At 41.7% G+C, this 16004-nt stretch overlaps 2 pseudogenes; both read left to right on the forward strand.

Annotated features, from left to right (window-relative positions):
• Window positions 1-1800: 1800 nt before the first annotated feature.
• On the forward strand, window positions 1801-1919 carry LOC137112773 (5S ribosomal RNA; annotated as a pseudogene).
• An 8020-nt stretch (window positions 1920-9939) lies between these two features.
• Window positions 9940-10048, forward strand: LOC137112732 (5S ribosomal RNA; annotated as a pseudogene).
• Window positions 10049-16004: the final 5956 nt, after the last annotated feature.

The following is a 16004-nucleotide window of genomic DNA, read 5'->3' on the forward strand; positions in this document are numbered from 1 at the left end:
TTAGGGAGTTAGGGTTAGCGACTGTCTTTTGGTTTGTTTATTTCTATCAGGCTAGCTAGCACTTTCTGTGGGAAATGGCTTATTTTGTTTATTATGTTGGCCTTGGTTCGCCCTGAGTTGTAGTGTCATGTTTTGTTTGACACTTTCTTTCGTTTAAAATAAATATCATTCTGTTGGAACATCTCGATACTGGATTTTGGTTTGGGGATCGGAGAGGGAACATGCTAATTTATCTTTGTATGTTGCACCCTGACCCCCTGGACAGGGGCGTAACAGACCAGTACAGTTATAGTAATATCAAATTTCATCAAATTTTGTTCTTTCATTGCTGTTTTGCTACTTTATTGGTTTTTCAACCATCGTGCTTCATTACTAGTAGACCATGTTACGGTCCTGGCCATATGTGTTGTTTTTATTTTGTTGTTCTTATAGGTGCCCTGCCTGATTGGCCGGGTTGGGGGGCAGTACAGGAAGCTGATTGGTCCATCCTACACTTCCTGGAGTTTTAAAAGTACGGTTCCCAACAGCTAGCGAGGCTCTTTCTGGCAGCAACACCTGTTTGCTGTTCTTGGTTTCCAAACCTTATTTAGCATTTTTGAATTGTTAGGTTTTGTGCCGTGGTTTTGTTTATAAATTGTATATTTTGTAATTCGTATTAAATCTGTAAGGGTGAACAGCCATTTTCTTTTGATTGTTTTCTCTTGTTTTCACATTAGGGAGTTAGGCTTAGCGACTGTCTTTTGGTTTGTTTATTTCTATCAGGCTAGCTAGCACTTTCTGTGGGAAATGGCTTATTTTGTTTATTATGTTGGCCTTGGTTCGCCCTGAGTTGTAGTGTCATGTTTTGTTTGACACTTTCTTTCGTTTAAAATAAATATCATTCTGTTGGAACATCTCGATACTGGATTTTTGTTTGGGGATCGGAGAGGGAACATGCTAATTTATCTTTGTATGTTGCACCCTGACCCCCTGGACAGGGGCGTAACAGACCAGTACAGTTATAGTAATATCAAATTTCATCAAATTTTATTCTTTCATTGCTGTTTTGCTACTTTATTGGTTTTTCAACCATCGTGCTTCATTACTAGTAGACCATGTTACGGTCCTGGCCATATGTGTTGTTTTTATTTTGTTGTTCTTATAGGTGCCCTGCCTGATTGGCCGGGTTGGGGGGCAGTACAGGAAGCTGATTGGTCCATCCTACACTTCCTGGAGTTTTAAAAGTACGGTTCCCAACAGCTAGCGAGGCTCTTTCTGGCAGCAACACCTGTTTGCTGTTCTTGGTTTCCAAACCTTATTTAGCATTTTTGAATTGTTAGGTTTTGTGCCGTGGTTTTGTTTATAAATTGTATATTTTGTAATTCGTATTAAATCTGTAGGGGTGAACTGCCATTTTCTTTGGATTGTTTTCACTTTGGGAGTTAGGGTTAGCGACTGTCTTTTGGTTTGTTTATTTCTATCAGGCTAGCTAGCACTTTCTGTGGGAAATGGCTTATTTTGTTTATTATGTTGGCCTTGGTTCGCCCTGAGTTGTAGTGTCATGTTTTGTTTGACACTTTCTTTCGTTTAAAATAAATATCATTCTGTTGGAACATCTCGATACTGGATTTTGGTTTGGGGATCGGAGAGGGAACATGCTAATTTATCTTTGTATGTTGCACCCTGACCCCCTGGACAGGGGCGTAACAGACCAGTACAGTTATAGTACTTTGTACTTTGCCACATTTATCTTCTTCTTAGCAAGTGTCATGCATTCTGCTTCTCCAGCGTTTTTAAGAGCTGTTGACTATGTCAAATGCAGCTTACGGCCACACCGCTCTCTAAGCGCCCGATCTCGTCCGATCTCGGCAGCCAAATAGAGCCGGGCCTGGTTAGTACTTGGTAGGAAGACCGCCTGGGAATACCAGGTGCTGTAAGCTTTTTTACTTGGGTTTACGGGCAGCACAAACTGGTGTTACTGCCTATTTATTCATAGAAATTGTTGTATATTTTCATCAAATTTTGTTCTTTCATTGCTGTTTTGCTACTTTATTGGTTTGTCAACCATCGTGCTTCATTACTAGTAGACCATGTTACGGTCCTGGCCATATGTGTTGTTTTTATTTTGTCGTTCTTATAGGTGCCCTGCCTGATTGGCCGGATTGAGGGGCAGTACAGGAAGCTGATTGGTCCATCCTACACTTCCTGGAGTTTTAAAAGTACGGTTCCCAACAGCTAGCGAGGCTCCTTCTGGCATCAGCACCTGTTTGCTGTTCTTGGTTTCCAAACCTTATTTAGCATTTTTGAATTGTTAGGTTTTGTGCCGTGGTTTTGTTTATAAATTGTATATTTTGTAAATAGTATTAAATCTGTAGGGGTGAACAGCCATTTTCTTTTGATTGTTTTCTCTTTTTTTCACATTAGGGAGTTAGGGTTAGCGACTGTCTTTTGGTTTGTTTATTTCTATCAGGCTAGCTAGCACTTTCTGTGGGAAATGGCTTATTTTGTTTATTATGTTGGCCTTGGTTCGCCCTGAGTTGTGTCATTTTTTGTTTGACACTTTCTTTCGTTTAAAATAAATATCATTCTGTTGGAACATCTCGATCCTGGATTTTGGTTTGGGGATCAGAGAGGGAACATACTAATTTATCTTTGTATGTTGCACCCTGAACCCCTAGACAGGGGCGTAACAGACCAGTACAGTTATAGTACTTTGTACTTTGCCACATTTATCTTCTTCTTAGCAAGTGTCATGCATTCTGCTTCTCCAGCGTTTTTAAGAGCTGTTGATGATGTCAAATGCAGCTTACGGCCACACCGCTCTCTAAGCGCCCGATTGGAGGAGGACAGGGGTATGGTCTTTCTGAGTCAGTGTGCTTTCAGGAAGGGACACGTATGTGAGCTGCTTCGCGTTTGACGTGCATTTTTCGTTTTCGTATTAGTGTTTTGCCTATCCAGTGTAGTGCGTTTGAGTTTGTATTCATTATTTTTATGAAACCCCCCGGCGGAGTTTCTCCGTTCGGGGGCGCCTTTATTTTTTGTGGTTTTTCTAGTTTTTGAACTTTTTTGGGTTTTCTTTTTCGCGCGATTTCTGATAGACTGCTCATAATGGAGAACGGCAGAGGCATGCGAGAAGAAGAAGCCTGTTTAACAGTGGCTGGAAAGAGTGGAAGGAGAAGAATGGATACGGAGAAAATTGGCGTCTATGGGGAAAGCGCATGGAGAGGGAATGAGCTGGAGCTGGCGGAGGAGACGAGGAAGTCGCTGAATAAGGGTGTCAAGCAGATTGAGAAAAGAATGGAGATTGCAAAGGAGCGGCCTGGACGGAGAATGGAGAATGACTGTTTGGCGGCAGATGAGAGACAACAGGGAGAACGGGTAAGCACGCGATCGGAGCCGGGTGGAGCGACAGAGACACGGAAAGAAATGCGGTATGATAGGGACTTGACTGTATTGGCTGAGGTGGTGGGAGAAGAGAAAGTTAAGACAATGGAACTGCTGAGAGCAATGCGTGATGTGTGTGGAGGCATCGTTGCATTGCGTGAGACGGGGCCGAATAAATATGAGGTGACGGTCAAGAGCGAAGCTGGAAAGAAAAGACTTTTAGATGGATTTAAAGTGGGTAGAGCAGTGGTGATGGTGAAAACTTTAGTTATCGATGAATTGGTGGTGTCATTTTTGAATTTGCCTGCCTATATTGCGGATGAGGACATTTTAGAAAAACTGGATGTGTGGGGAGTGAGAGCAATCTCTCCTATTAAAAGACGGTTGTGGCCTGGGACTGACGTGGCGGACGGAACAAGATATGTAAAAGTTAAATTTAATGAAACTGTGCAGTCATTACCATATTCCTCGAAATTTATGACGGCCACAGGGCCAGAATACTTCAGAGTTATTCATAATAATCAAGTTAAAGTGTGTAGGATGTGTTTACAGCCTGGGCATATAGTTAGAGATTGCCCAGATTTCACATGCTTTAAATGCAATAAACAGGGTCATTATGCACGTGAGTGTGATGCCTGGGTGCACAGGTGTGTTGCGTGCCATGCCCCAGCGGAGCAATGTAATTGCCATAATGCAGGTGAAGGGGAAGGGGAGGTAGACCGGGACTCCATCTCTGATGATGAGTGGAGTAATGTCAGGCCTGCAGAGGAGCCAGCCCTGGGTAGCAAGACAGAGAGTGGGAATGAGCTTGGAGATGAGGTGGTGTCACAGAGTGCTGACTTGTTGGTGCAAGAGGGCATAAGAAATGAGGGGGTCGATGAGCTAGGATCCAGTATGGATCATGTGCTAGCGGACTGGAGCGGGGATGCGGCGAGTCGCCCTGAAGGGGGCTGGCTAGGCTCACCACGGCCTGAGCCGAATGAGCCTCACTCTCAAAATGAAATAGAGTCCACCACTCGAATACCCACTTCTGATGTAGCCCTGCTGGCTCCCCAGGCTAGTAGCGTGGACTCAGATTTAGAGATGGATGTCCAATGGGTAAAACGGGTCAGGAAGAGGGCACAGCAGGGTAAGCCAAGTGGAACTGAGGGAGGGTATAGAAATAAAGGTAAGAAATATGCCAAAAAATGACAGGGCCGATTTTAGTTTTTTTTCTGGGAATGCTGCTTCTCTCTCAAAATTTGAATGGTCTTAAAAACTTTGAGAAAATTGAACAGCTTTGCGGGAAAATGCTGTGTGACATCCTGTGCGTCCAGGAATGCAGGTGGACCTCTGAGACAATAAAAAGCATAAAGTGCTTTTGGAGAGGGGATCTTTTTTATTCTCTCTCCCCAGACAAAACTGCAGGGGTAGCAATCTTTGTAAAGCCTGGATTGTTTGAGAGTGTCCTGCAAATTTCTAAGGATGATCAGGGAAGGCTACTGGTGATTGATGTAATTGAACAGAGTCAGAGATATAGAATTGTGAATTTATATGGGCCAAATAGGGAAGGAGAGAGGAGGGTTTTTTTCAGGCGCTGTAAAAGATGGACAGATGATCGCTCGGTGGTGATAGGGGACTGGAATTTGACACTGGCTAGGATAGATGTGGGTGTCAACAATAAATTTAAGAATGACACTAGTAGGTCGGCTGTGTTTGAATGGATGGAAGAGTGTGACTTGATGGATGCATGGAGAGTACTGAACCCCGGTACCCGTGCGTATTCGCGCAGGCAAGTGGTGTTGGGCAGGCTGAAACAATCTAGAATAGATTTGTGCTTGCTAGCGTCAGGTTTGGTTACGGTTTTAAATAACTGTAAATATGAGTTTTGCACTTGGAGTGATCATGCCTCTCTGAGAGTGGCTCTAGGGGAGGGCAGGGTGCAGAGGAATGGGGGCTTGTGGTGCTTTAATTCAAGCCTCTTAGAGGATGGATTTTTTAGAGCAAAAATGGAGTCTTTTCTCTCTGCTCTATGTGATCAAAGTGAGTTTGTGGTTGACATCATTGAGTGGTGGGAGCGCACTAAGTTAAAAATCAAGAAGCGCTGCATCGCATTGAGCAGAGAGAAAAGACAAAGAGAGAAAAGAGAGGAGGATGAGCAGAGGGACCGCCTGAAAAAGGAGCTTGAGTTGGTTGAGGCTGGGTGTGGACATCCGTTGGAGACGTATCTTGTGCTGAGGGAGCAGTTGAGACAGCTGGATGAGAGAAAATGCGGGGGTGCAATGATCCGCAGCAAAGCGCAGCATATGTTGAAAGGTGAGCGCTGTACTGCATTTTTTCTGGGTTTGGAAAAGAGGAAACAGACCAAAACATATATTTCTGAAATAAAGGACTCGGAGGGTAACACACATACTGATTCAGTGGATATTTTACAAACCGTGCAAGATTTCTATTCCAATTTGTTTAGTAGGCAAAAGATATCACAGATAAAGTTAAATCAAGTACTTGGGAAAATTAGCTGCTCCCTCAGTCACGAGGATGCGGCTTTGTGTGATGAAAACATCCAGCTGGAAGAAGTGAAAGAGGCAATCTTAGCCCTGAATACATCAAGGAGCCCAGGTTCGGACGGTCTCTAAGCTGAATTCTATCAGCATTTCAGTTACCTGCTTGCCCCTGTCCTCTGCAGACTGTTTTTGGCCATACAGGAGGAGGGCAGGTGCGCAGAGTCCTTCATGAGGGGAGTGATCACTCTAGTGTATAAAAATAAAGGGGAAAAATCTGACCTAGCAAACTATAGACCAATTAGCCTGCTCAACACTGACTATAAGATCCTGACTAAGGTACTGGGTTTTAGGCTCAAAGGAGTGATCGGCTCGATAATTGGGCCTACCCAGACTTACAGTATTCCTGGGAGGGATATTGCTGACTGCATCCTGTCAACAAAGTTGTCTTTTGAAAATCTAATGATGACAGGGGGCATATACCTCAGTGTTGACTTGGAGAAGGCATTTGACAGGGTCAGTCATGAGTTTCTCTTTGGATGTCTGGGGGTTTTTGGGTTCGGCCCAATTTTTCGAGAATGGGTGAAGTTGTTGTACAGCCGGGCTACTAGTGTCGTGAAATGTAACGGCCTCTTAACAGATCCTTTCCCCCTAGAGAGATCAGTAAGGCAGGGATGTCCGCTGTCTGCTATGCTATATGCAATTGTAGCAGAGCCTCTTGCACAATCCATTATAACCGATCCGCTTATCAAGGGGATAACATCTCCCAAAGGTAATGAGTTCAAAATAGCTCAGTATGCGGATGATATAAGTATTATGGTTAAGGATGGTGAGAGTTTACAACAGGTGCTAAAGCACCTTGAAGCATATGAGCAGGTGGCGGGAGCGCGAGTTAATAGGGAGAAATCCAGCCTTATTTGTGGGCCCGGGTCTGCTCTAGGGGATGTGGGTCTGAATTTTAAAAGGGGTGAGACTGAGGTCAAGCTACTTGGGATATATATTTGTCCTCAGCCGCTGGTCAGCGTCCGCAAAACCTGGGAGGAGAGGCTCGCGTGGTGTAGGTCCAGGCTTGGGCTGTGGAAGATGAGAGGTCTTGGGCTGAAGGGAAGAGTGGTCATTATAAACTCCATAATAGTGCCGGGGCTGGTCTATGCCATGCAGGTCTGTCACCTGCCGGGCGATGTACTGTCCGGGCTGTGCAGCGCTATCAGCGGTTTCTTGTGGAAAGGCAAGGCCTTCACTATTGCTCACAAGACACTAGTTGGGCCATACGCAAAAGGGGGTTTGAATCTCTGTGATTTGAAAACCAAATTAATATCTTTAAGACTGAAACTTTTTAAAAAATGGCTATATGATAAGACAGATTATATTTGGAAGGACTACTTGGACGCAGAGATAAGGAGGAGGGGTGCGTGTGGGGAGTACAATTTATGCAGCAGTGCGCTGGCACGGCCTGTGGCAGATGCAGACCCACTTTTCCAGGAGGCCGCTGAGGCGTGGGTTCAGGTCTTGCCACATCTAGAGTGCAAATTGATTTCGAAAGTAGATGTACTTAAGCAACCAATCTTTGGTAACCCGCGTCTCGGTGGCCGGGAGAGATTCCTGGTTAGCCGGGGGGCCTTAAATGGGGTGTTTCACCAAATTGGGGATGTTCTGGACCAGACAGGGGCCTTAAACCCTCTGGAAGTCCTTAAAAAAGTAAGAAGGACAGGTGTGAACATCAGATGGGCCAAGGTGTTACATTTCTGTACAGATATCTGTCAGAGAATGCCACTGGAATGGAGGGAGAAGTTGCAGGAAGCAGATGGTGAGCTGGTGGGGGATGGCAGAATTGATTTTTCACTCTCCTGTGATCTCAAAAATAGGGATTTCAAAGATTTACAGTCAAAATTTTGGTACAAGGTTCTAACTGACAAGATATTCAAACAGCCCACAGCAAACTCCTCATGGTCGCATGTGTTCCCTACCCGACCCACTTCTACAATCTGGACTAATATGCATGATAAATGGCTCCCCCCTGCGATAGCTAATACAAATTTCAGACTGCGTCACAGGAGAGTGCTTGTCTCTGTCGTCCTACACCAGATCAGTAAGCACACATATGTGAGAACATGTGCGGTCTGCGGGATGGAGGATGAGGATTTTAATCACTTGTTGTTGTGCTGTGCGGTCACACAAAAATTCAGGAATTGGGTAAAAAGTTTATTAAGAAATAAGTGTAAGGTGACTGGTTTGGAAGGTGAGGCATGGGATTGGGTGTGGTGTTTTGGGTTAGACAAGGGACATACAAAAATAAATGTGGGGTTAGTGAATTTCTTGTTGAGTGTAGCTCGTCATGTTGTGTATATAGCCAGGAATTATGCATTGTATGAAGGGAAAAAGATGAAGAGGGTGTTGATTTTTCAAAATATGGTGTCACATTATTTGAGTATTCTGTTTTCGGTTGATAATGAGGGGTTTCTCATTAAATGGGGGGTAAAAAATGATTTATGTGTGTTAGATGGGGAGGGTAGATTGCACTTTGATTTTGGGTGAATTTTATTGACCTATTATTGTATATGTATTTGTATGTATGTATGTGTGTGTGTATATATATTTATATATATATAAATATATATATATATGGGTATGTGTATGTATGTATGTATGTATGTATGTATGTATGTATGTATGTATGTATGTGTGTGTGTATATATATTTATATATATATAAATATATATATATATGGGTATGTGTATGTGTATATGAATGTATATGTGTATAATGTATGTGTGTGTGTGTTTGTATATATGTTTGTATGTATATATGTATATATATAGATATGGATGTATATAGAGAGGTATATGTGTGTAAAAGTATGGGTGTATATATATATATCTATATATATATATAGATATATAGATCTATATATATATAGATATATATAGATAGATAGATATATGACAGGTTTACAATGTGTGGTTATGGTTATCCCCCTATATTTATAAATATATGTATTTACATTAGAGAAATAGATCTTGCTTTAAGTTGTTTAATTTAGTTGAAAGGCCTATGGATGTAATGTTTTGTTTACTTATCTCTGTATATACCTAATTTCTTTTTGTAAAGTGTATTTTTGATAATAAAAAGATAAAAAAAAAAAAAAAGAAGAAGCGCCCGATCTCGGCCGATCTCGGCAGAAAATAGGGCCGGGCCTTGTTAGTACTTGGTAGGAAAACCGCCTGGGAATACCAGGTGCTGTAAGCTTTTTTGCTTGGGTTTACGGGCAGCACAAGCTGGTGTTACTGCCTATTTATTCATAGAAATTGTTCTATATTTTCATCAAATTTTGTTTTTTCATTGCTGTTTTGCTACTTTATTGGTTTGTCAATCATCGTGCTTCATTACTAGTAGACCATGTTACAGTCCTGGCCATATGTGTTGTTTTTATTTAGTTGTTCTTATAGGTGCCCTGCCTGATTGGCCAGATTGGGGGGCAGTGCAGGAAGCTGATTGGTGCATCCTACACTTCCTGGAGTTTTAAAAGTACGGTTCCCAACAGCTAGCGAGGCTCTTTCTGGCAACAGCACCTGTTTGCTGTTCTTGGTTTCCAAACCTTATTTAGCATTTTTGAATGGTTAGGTTTTGTGCTGTGGTTTTGTTTATAAATTGTATATTTTGTCAATAGTATTAAATCTGTAGGGGTGAACTGCCTTTTTCTTTGGACTGTTTTCACATTAGGGAGTTAGGGTTAGTGACTGTCTTTTGGTTTGTTTATTTCTATCAGGCTAGCTAGCACTTTCTGTGGGAAATGGATTATTTTGTTTATTATGTTGGCCTTGGTTCGCCCTGAGTTGTAGTGTCATGTTTTGTTTGACACTTTCTTTCGTTTAAAATAAATATCAGTCTGTTGGAACATCTCGATCCTGGATTTTGGTTTGGGGATCGGAGAGGGAACATGCTAATTTATCTTTGTATGTTGCACCCTGACCCCCTAGACAGGGGCGTAACAGACCAGTACAGTTATAGTACTTTGCCACATTTATTTTCTTCTTAGCAAGTGTCATGCATTCTGCTTCTCCAGCGTTTTTAAGAGCTGTTGATGATGTCAAATGCAGCTTACGGCCACACCGCTCTCTAAGCGCCCGATCACGGCAGCCAAATAGAGCCGGGCCTGGTTAGTACTTGGTAGGAAGACCGCCTGGGAATTCCAGGTGCTGTAAGCTTTTTTGCTTGGGTTTACAGGCAGCACAAGCTGGTGCTACTGCCTATTTATTCATAGAAATTGTTCTATATTTTCATCCAATTTTGTTCTTTCATTGCTGTTTTGCTACTTTATTGGTTTGTCAACCATCGTGCTTCTTTACTACTAGACCAGTACCGTTTTAGTACTTTGCCACATTTATCTTCTTCTTAGCGAGTGTCATGCTTTCCACTTCTCCAGCTGTTGCAATGATATTTCCATGCTGAACTGAGTTGTTCTGGCTCAAATATGAAGGCAAACCCACTTTCCTTTCAGTATTTTGCTGCATTTAGCAGAAACAATCATATGTGCTCATTCGGCTTGAAAATGGTTTTAAGCGCATAAAAACTTACACTCTTGATTTCTGGCTAAATAAAAGCTGTAGCAATGATATTTCCATGATGAACTGAGTTGTTCTGGGTCAATTATGAAGGCAAACCCACTTTCCTTTCAGTATTTTGCTGCAATTGGCAGAAATCAGCTCATTCGGCCTGAAAATGCTTTTAAGCGCATAACAACTTCCACTCTTGATTTCTGGCTAAAAAAAAGCTGTAGCAATGATATTTCCATGCTGAACTGAGTTGTTCTGGGTCAAATATGAAGGCAAACCCACTTTCCTTTCAGTATTTTGTGTCACGTTTAGGTTAAGGGATGGACCCAAGAGAAGAGACAGAGCGAGGGTTTGCAAAATAAGGGGCTTTTATTGAAAGAGATGTAAAAGATGAACAGGACCAGCACACGAAAGGAGTTAACTTGAAAACAAGAGGGGAACCGAATTACCAGAAATAAACACAGCTCGGGCTCAGGGGACAAGTTAGAGAAAGAAGAAGAAAGAACTAACAGAGGCTACTGGGTAAATCAGGCACAGATAAACGTTAAACCACAAGAGCACATTAATACAAGGACTAAAGGCAGGCAGTCACAAACAAACTCAACATAAGGCACCGGCAAACCTAAACATGAAAGAAACCCGGATAAAACAAGCGGAGAAAAACTATGGACTAGACCAAAATACTGAATTAAACAAAAGGCAAAACCTCAGACCAAAACCACACAGGAAACAGAGTCCAGGATACCAAAGTCCAAGATGGAGGAGTCCAGATTTCCCAAGAGTTCGAGGAACGTAAGTTTCAGGCTTTACCAAAAGTCCAGAGTCTACTGTGGAGTTGGTGAGGGTATTAATGACAACAATGATGCCCGCGATGAAGACAGTGACCACAATAGCAGAGACCACATTAACAATGACGAGGATCTGGCAGGGGAGTGAAGGGAAGACTGAATTTAAATAGAGGGTGGAACAGGTGCAAACAATGAGGGACAACGAGGGCAAAGCTGGGGAAAAGAACCAAGGACAGGAAGTAAGGAGAAGGGGCCACAAAATAAAAGTCCAGGGACAGGAAGTGCAACAAGATCCTGACATTTTGCTGCAATTGGCAGAAATCAGCTCATTCGGCCTGAAAATGCTTTTAAGCGCATAAAAACGTACACTCTTGATTTCTGGCTAAATAAAAGCTGTTGCAATGATATTTCCATGATGAACTGAGTTGTTCTGGGTCAAATATGAAGGCAAACCCACTTTCCTTTCAGTGTTTTGCTGCAATTGGCAGAAATCAGCTCATTCGGCCTGAAAATGCTTTTAAGCACATAAAAACTTACACTTTTGATTTCTGGCTAAATAAAAGCTGTAGCAATGATATTTCCATGCTGAACTGAGTTGTTCTGGGTCAAAAATAAAGGCAAACCCACTTTCCTTTCAGTATTTTGCTGCATTTGGCAGAAACAAGCATATTTGCTAATTAGGCCTGAATTTGCTTTTAAGCGCATAAAAACTTACACTCTTGATTTCTGGCTAAATAAAAGCTGTAGCAATGATATTTCCATGCTGAACTGAGTTGTTCTGGGTCAAATATGAAGGCAAACCCACTTTCCTTTGAGTATTTTGCTGCATTTGGCAGAAACAATCATATTTGCTCATTCGGCCAGAAAATTATTTTAAGCGCATAAAAACTTACACTCTTGATTTCTGGCTAAGTAAAAGCTGTTGTTATGATATTGCGATGCTGAACTGAGTTGTTCTGGGTCAAATATGAAGGTAAACCCACTTTCCTTTCAGTATTTTGCTGCAATTGGCAGAAATCAGCTCATTCGGCCTGAAAATGCTTTTAAGCGCATAAAAACTTACACTCTTGATTTCTGGCTAAATAAAAGCTGTTGCAATGATATTTCCATGCTGAACTGAGTTGTTCTGGGTCAAATATGAAGGCAAACCCACTTTCCTTTCAGTATTTTGCTGCAATTGGCAGAAATCAGCTCATTCGGCCTGAAAATGCTTTTAAGCGCATAAAAACTTACACTCTTGATTTCTGGCTAAATAAAAGCTGTTGCAATGATATTTCCATGCTGAACTGAGTTGTTCTGGGTCAAATATGAAGGCAAACCCACTTTCCTTTCAGTATTTTGCTGCATTTGGCAGAAACAAGCATATTTGCTCATTCGGCCTGAAAATGCTTTTAAGCACATAAAAACTTACACTCTTGATTTCTGGCTACATAAAAGATGTTGCGATGATATTTCCATGCTGAACTGAGTTGTTCTGGGTCAAATATGAAGGCAAACCCACTTTCCTTTCAGTATTTTGCTGCATTTGGCAGAAACAAGCTCATTCGGCCTGAAAATGCTCTTAAGCGCATAAAAACTTACACTCTTAATTTCTGAATAAATAAAAGCTGTTGCATGATATTTCCATGCTGAACTGAGTTGTTCTGGGTCAAAAATAAAGGCAAACCCACTTTCCTTTCAGTAATTTGCTACATTTGGCAGAAACAAGCATATTTGCTCATTAGGCCTGAAAATGCTTTTAAGCGCATAAAATCTTACACTCTTGATTTCTGGCTAAATAAAACCTGTTGCAATGATATTTCCATGCTGAACTGAGTTGTTCGCGGTCAAATATGAAGGCGAACCCACTTTCCTTTCAGTATTTTGCTGCATTTGGCAGAAACAGGCATATTTGCTCATTCGGCCTGAAAATGCTTTTAAGTGCATAAAAACTTACACTCTTGATTTCTGGCTAAATAAAAGCTGTTGCAATGATATTTCCATGCTGAACTGAGTTGTTCTGGCTCAAATATGAAGGCAAACCCACTTTCCTTTGAGTGTTTTGCTGCAATTGGCAGAAATCAGCTCATTCGGCCTGAAGATGCTTTTAAGCACATAAAAACTTACACTTTTGATTTCTGGCTAAATAAAAGCTGTAGCAATGATATTTCCATGCTGAACTGAGTTGTTCTGGGTCAAATATGAAGGCAAACCCACTTTCCTTTCAGTATTTTGCTGCATTTGGCAGAAACAAGCATATTTGCTCATTCGGCCTGAAAATGCTTTTAAGCACATAAAAACTTACACTCTTGATTTCTGGCTACATAAAAGATGTTGCGATGATATTTCCATGCTGAACTGAGTTGTTCTGGGTCAAATATGAAGGCAAACCCACTTTCCTTTCAGTATTTTGCTGCATTTGGCAGAAACAAGCTCATTCGGCCTGAAAATGCTTTTAAGCACATAAAAACTTACACTCTTAATTTCTGAATAAATAAAAGCTGTTGCATGATATTTCCATGCTGAACTGAGTTGTTCTGGGTCAAAAATAAAGGCAAACCCACTTTCCTTTCAGTATTTTGCTGCAATTGGCAGAAATCAGCTCATTCGGCCTGACAATGCTTTTAAGCGCATAAAAACGTACACTCTTGATTTCTGGCTAAATAAAAGCTGTTGCTATGATATTGCGATGCTGAACTGAGTTGTTCTGGGTCAAATATGAAGGCAAACCCACTTTCCTTTCAGTATTTTGCTGCATTTGGCAGAAACAAGCATATTTGCTCATTCGGCCTGAAAATGCTTTTAAGCGCATAAAAACGTACACTCTTGATTTCTGAATAAATAAAAGCTTTTGCAATGATATTTCCATGCTGAACTGAGTTGTTCTGGCTCAAATATGAAGGTAAACCCACTTTCCTTTCAGTATTTTGCTGCATTTGGCAGAAACAAGCTTATTCGGCCTGAAAATGCTTTTAAGCACATAAAAACTTACACTCTTAATTTCTGAATAAATAAAAGCTGTTGCATGATATTTCCATGCTGAACTGAGTTGTTCTGGGTCAAAAATAAAGGCAAACCCACTTTCCTTTCAGTATTTTGCTGCATTTGGCAGAAACAGGCATATTTGCTCATTTGGCCTGAAAATGCTTTTAAGCGCATAAAAACGTACACTCTTGATTTCTGGCTAAATAAAAGCTGTTGCTATGATATTGCGATGCTGAACTGAGTTGTTCTGGGTCAAATATGAAGGCAAACCCACTTTCCTTTCAGTATTTTGCTGCATTTGGCAGAAACAAGCATATTTGCTCATTCGGCCTGAAAATGCTTTTAAGCGCATAAAAACTTACACTCTTGATTTCTGGCTACATAAAAGATGTTGCGATGATATTTCCATGATGAACTGAGTTGTTCTAGGTCAAATATGAAAGCAAACCCACTTTCCTTTCAGTATTTTGCTGCATTTGGCAGAAACAAGCATATTTGCTAATTCGGCCTGAAAATGCTTTTAAGCGCATAAAAACTTCCACTCTTGATTTCTGGCTAAATAAAAGCTGTAGCAATGATATTTCCATGCTGAACTGAGTTTTTCTGGGTCAAAAATGAAGGCAAACCCACTTTCCTTTCAGTATTTTCCTGCAATTGGCAGAAATCAGCTCATTCGGCCTGAAAATGCTTTTAAGCGCATAAAAACTTACACTCTTGATTATCTGGCTACATAAAAGATGTTGCGATGATATTTCCATGATGAACTGAGTTGTTCTAGGTCAAATATGAAAGCAAACCCACTTTCCTTTCAGTATTTTGCTGCAATTGGCAGAAATCAGCTCATTCGGCCTGAAAATGCTTTTAAGCGCATAAAAACTTCCACTCTTGATTTCTGGCTAAATAAAAGCTGTTGCAATGATATTTCTATGCTGAACTGAGTTGTTCTGGGTCAAATATGAAGGTAAACCCACTTTCCTTTCAGTATTTTGCTGCATTTGGCAGAAACAAGCATATTTGTTGATTCGGCCTTCTTCTTCTTTTCCTTTCGGCTGCTCCCTTTCAGGGGTCGCCACAGCGAATCATGTGCCTCCATCTAACTCTGTCCTCTACATCCTCTTCTCTCACACCAACTAACTTCATGTCCTCCCTCACTACATCCATAAATCTCCTCTTTGGTCTTCCTCTAGACCTCCTGCCTGGCAGCTCCAACCTCAGCATCCTTCTACCGATATATTCACAGTTTCTCCTCTGAACATGTCCAAACCACCTCAATCTGGCCTCTCTGACTTTATCTCCAAAACATCTAACATGAGCTGTCCCTCTGATGTACTCACTCCTGATCCTGTCCATCCTCGTCACTCCCAAAGAGAACCTCAACATCTTAAGCTCTGCTACCTCCAGCTCTGCCTCCTGTCTTTTCTTCAGTGCCACTGTCTCTAAGCCGAACAACATTGCTGGTCTCACCACCGTCTTGAACACCTTTCCTTTCATTCTCGCTGAGACTCTTTTATCACACAACACACCTGACACTTTTCTCCACCCGTTCCAACCTGCCTGCACTCGCCTCTTCACCTCTTTTCCACACTCACCGTTGCTCTGAACCGTTGACCCTAAATACTTAAAGTCCTGCACCTTCTTCACCTCTGCTCCCTGTAACCTCACCGTTCCACCTGGGTCCCTCTCATTCACACACATGTATTCTGTCTTGCTGCGGCTAAGCTTCATTCCTCATTTTTCCAGAGCAGACCTCCACCACTCTAGATTTTCCTCCACCTGCTCCCTGCTCTCACTACAAATAACAATGTCATCTGCAAACATCATAGTCCAGGGAGATTCTTGTCTAATCTCATCTGTCA

This window comes from Channa argus, unplaced genomic scaffold (assembly GCF_033026475.1).
Source record: "Channa argus isolate prfri unplaced genomic scaffold, Channa argus male v1.0 Contig014, whole genome shotgun sequence".
Classification (NCBI taxonomy): Eukaryota; Metazoa; Chordata; class Actinopteri; order Anabantiformes; family Channidae; genus Channa; species Channa argus.